Consider the following 4,959-nt stretch of genomic DNA (forward strand, 5'->3'; position numbering starts at 1 on the left):
AGAGAGAGAGAGAGAGAGAGAGAGAGAGAGAGAGAGAGAGAGTGTTGAGCACAGTATCTTCTTCCTAGATGATTCCAGGGGCATTGAATGGGATTGTGTTTTATAGAGCCACACAGTACTGATATGTGGGAAGTTCTCAGGACACAGTAACAGGGAGACTTGGATCGGGTAAAGAAGACAAGTCAATTAGGGTATTTGTATCAGTCAATGCTAGTTGAAATAAGGAAATCAGAAAGCAACCTCACAGTTTGACTTTGCTGTTTCAGCCTGTCACAGCATGTTCGACACACCCTGGGGTCCACGGGGAGATCGTTTCTCTGCTAGAGAATACGGTGAACTGCCAAGATCCCTCGGTAATGAGAATGGGAGATGACTGTGTCAGCCAGTTCCTCAGTACTGTAGCAGAATACCTGAGCTGGTGAATATAATAAAGGGAGAAGCTTGCTTCTCCTTAGATGTGTTGACCTATGTCCACTTGGTCCCCTTGCATTGGGCCTCTGGTGCACAAAGCATTGCAGAGGAGGGAATAGTGAAGGGGCCCTGTTCATCCCATGGCATTTGGGAAGCAAAGGAAGGTGCTGGGTGTCCCTCCAAGGACATGTCTCCAGGGACCAGCCTTCCTCTTAATAGACCTATCATGCCCCTTAAAGGTTCTACCACTTTCCAACAGAGCTCAAAACCAATCTTCTCACACATGGATGTAGGGGAAAACATCCAAACAATAATTGTCCTGTCCGCTGGCCAAGAGGTCAGACATGTGGAAAGAAGCTTTTGCTTACCAAACATGTGTGGGTTTTAGGGCATTACTATGAATTTCTGTCACACTCATAGGCTGGTATATGGCTCCTGTACTGACTCATGGAACTGCCTGTGACCTATTCATTCACTCATAGTACAGTGAGCCTTCCTGTACAATGGGCTCCAATTCCCCAAGCACTAAATAAAAATAAAGGTTAGAACCAGTAGTCATTACATGTATCCTGGGTGTAAAGTATCTACTAAACATTTATTGCCTTGTTATGAGATGATGTATGTCATCATCAATGAAGTATTTAGAAAACAAAATGTTTTAATTAGGGTTTCTATTGTCTTGAAGAGATATCATGAGCATGGCAGCTCTTATAAAGGAAAACATCTCATTGGGGCTGGCTTACAGGTTCTGAAGTCTAGTCCATTATCATCAAGGCAGGAGCAAGGTAGAATCCAGGCAGTCATGGTGCAGGAGAAGCTGAGAGTTGTACATCTTCATCTGAAGGCTGCTAGCAGAATGCTGGCATCCAGGCAGCTAAGAGGAGGTCTTAGCTCCCACACCTACAGTGACACACCTACTCCAAAAGAGCCATACCTTCTAATCATGCCACTACCTGGGCCAAGCATGTGCAAACCATCACACAAAACTTATATTGACTTACGAAAACGTCAGTACTTGGTTCTCCTCTGGGGTCTATGTAGCTATCAATCACTGGCAGTTGGTCAGTTTCGCCATACCAGGCACAAATACTTTGCTGTTGAGTGGACCTTAAGTCCAATTAGATAGATGTTGGTTACCTCCAAGACAGAGGTGCCACTATTGTTAGAGATATCTTGCTGTGGTTTATAGGTATTACAGCTAGGTAGGACTGTGGGCTGCTTTTCCTCCTTAGCAGTTTGCATAGCACCTTCTGAAGTAATGAGAGGGGTGCTCAGGTAAATTTCCAGGTCACTTTCAGCATGATTTCTCCAAGCCTTGTCTCTGAAGTATGGGGCATCTTCAGAAATAGGGTCTTGAAGTTTTGGTGAACAACCAAGGGCAGTGTCATAGTCTATTATTGTCTAGGGAGCCATTCAGATTCTCCTCATCAAGAAATTGAATGGGGATTTCCCATGACTGACTTTGGGGTTTTTTGTTTGTTTGTTTGTTGTTTTATAGTCTATGACCCTTGGGGAAGGCATTATGACTCTGTATGATATAACTCTGTTATATATGTGTATAAATGTGTATACATATAAGAATATTCATACATGTAATATGCATATATAATGTGTCTTATTTTAAATTAAGTTTATACATTAATACATTTTCTTATGGGTTTTCCAAACAAATTTAATGCTGTGTATTGTTCCTTTCTTCCTCTCCCTGGGTACCATTGTGGTGGTTTGAATAAGAATAGCCTTCACACTAGTCTCTAGCTGGAGCTGAGCAGCTCAACTGCCCCACTCCAGCCTAGATCCAGGGCTCTGAATTGGCCCACCCTAATCTATATCATCTGAGAACAGTTGGGACATGTAAAGGGGCCAGTCCTGCTGATCCAAAGCTGCAGGATCTCCATGACACAAGGCAACAACAGGATAGCTGGGAGAAGTTCCAGCAAGGACCCAATAGAGATGGCGTCACAGAAGCCAGAGATCTCAAACCAGACCAATGTCTCATTGCAATGAACAAGTGAGGCTGTGTGGACAGAGGGACATACTGTGGGACACGCTGACATTCTACAGCTTCCATGAAAAAATGATTTCTATGCCTTGTGTGTGTGTGTGTGTGTGTGTGCTGTATTTTTTTGTGGGGTGGGGAGGAGGGAGGGTTACAAGAGTGAAGGGTAGATATGATGGGATGGAAAGATGAATGAGGATAAGATGCATGATGTGAAACTCACAAAGAATTAAGAGAGAGAGAGGGGAAGACAGAGACAGAGACAGAAGCAGAGAGTGACCACCATAGGCTCATATATTTGAATGTTTTGTCACCAGGAGTGGAACTCATTGATAGATTAAAAGATTTGGGAGCTGTGGTCTTCTTGTAGTAGGTATGGACCTCTGGAGAAACTGTGCCACAGAGGGTGGGCTTTGAGGTTTTAGTAATTCTGTGCCAGGTCAAGCCCAGTCTCTCTCTCTGCAGCCTGTGGACCAGGATGCACCTCTAAGCTACTGTTCCTGTGCCATGTAAACCCCCATGCTCCCTGCCATGATGATGAAGTAGGCCTCAGAAAGTGTAAGCAAGCCCCCACCCCTCCCCATTACATGCTCCTCTTTTTGAGTTGACTTAGCCATGGTGTCTTTCACAAAATAGGACAATGACTAAGACGATTACTCTTTCTCCCTCTGCTTAGTTCAAGCCCCCTGTCTTTATTTCCCCTTATAGCATCCATATCCCACTATCTCCCTCTTTACAGCCCCTTCTCTTCCCCCCAAATGGTCTCTTTTAACTTTCCTGGATTTTGTGGTTACTCCAGGTTATAGATTCACGTATTTTGAGTTAGTATCTACAAATGATAACATGTGGCATTTGTTTTTTGTGTCTGGGTTATCTCATTTAGTATATTTTCCGATTTCATGTATTTACCTTCAGTTTTTTCCCTTACCCTTGAATAGAGTTCCCTTGTGTGTGTGTACCACATTTTCATTATTCATTCTTTAGTGAAGGACATTTGGGTCGTTACTAAGCTATTGTTAACAGTATGGCCATGAGCATGAGTGAGGAAGTATCAGTGGGCCGAGCACATATCAGTGGAAGAGGATGGGTATCAGCCAAGGGATTGTAGAACTGGGCCATATGGTAGATTTAACTTGCAGCCTCTTAACTGCTAAGGGTGTTGAGCATTTTGAAAGATATTTAATAGGCATTTTTATTTGTTCTTTTAAGAACTTCTTTTTCAGATCCATAGCTCATGTTTTAAATTGGCTCATTCATTCTCATGGTTCCTTGGTTTGAGGTGATATGTATATTCTGGCTATTAATCTTCCATCAGATATATGGCTGGCAGTGATTTTCCCACACTGTGGGCTTCTATTTCCCTAAGGTGACTATTCTCCTTGTCGTTCAGAAAATTTTGAGTTTTATATAGTTCCGTCTATCAACTGTTGGCTTTAACTCCTGAACAAATGAAGACCTATTCAAAAAGTCCCTTCCTAAATTTGTATCTTGAAGGCACTGCCTATGTTTTCATGAAGTAATTTTGGAATCTGAGGTATCACATTAAGGTCTTTAACCCACTTAAAGTTAATTTTTGTGCAGGATGACCAGGGGCCTTGGTATGCATTCTTTTATATGTTAATGTTAACTTTTAAGACTTTAATAGGCATAATTCAACCCATATAATCACAGGGGTTAAGTAAGGGATAGTGGAGGGGAGCGTCTCACAAGAAAAGGAAAATAGAATGTATACTTATGAAAAGAAGGGGAAATTAGAACAGGAAGATTAATAGGGAAGGGGAAGGAAAATTGGGTAAGGGATGGGATACAGAGAGAAACAGCTAACACTCAAGGGTCATTGGAAGGGACAAATGAAAACCTACTACCGTAGAAGCCTCTTAAAATGCAAACACATATGAAGTAAATCCAAATGGAGTCACCAAATAACAGGGTAAAGTACCAACTAGACATCTTTCATCACCAAGTGAAACTTCCAGTGGCAGGAATGGGTTACATCTGATTGAGTTGTTGGCCAAAGAGGCCCCTATGGAAACCCCCCAAACAACTCAGGCTGTTGCCAAGGCTATTAGTTGCTCTCTCAGATCTGGTGGTAAGTCCCTAGTGTCTTGTGTAAGAGAAGACAACACTTGTCATTGAACATGGAGAAGTTGAGACTGTGCCTAACTAAAGCCTTCAACCCCTATTGACTAGAGTCCATGGTACTGGAAAGTATTCTGCATGCTACCAGAGGAGAAAGGTGACTGCCAGCCCAGTTACAAGCCCTGTGGCCTTCAACAGTGAGTCCCTGCATTATATGCCAGTGGCACAAATGTTGTGGGAGTTACTAAACACTATCTATTGGATTCAAGACCCACTCCTTAAAGAGGAACCCAAGTCTGACATTGCTCTGATGTTCAAGAACCTGAAAATAGATTAAAGGCATAGGAAGAAACCATTGTTCTGCTAAAGGAATGTAGCAATAAAATGACTCCTAACAATATTGTGCTACACACATACACACACATACACACACACACACACACACACACACACACACACACACACACACA

Source organism: Mus caroli, chromosome 13 (assembly GCF_900094665.2).
Source record: "Mus caroli chromosome 13, CAROLI_EIJ_v1.1, whole genome shotgun sequence".
NCBI classification, from domain to species: Eukaryota; Metazoa; Chordata; class Mammalia; order Rodentia; family Muridae; genus Mus; species Mus caroli.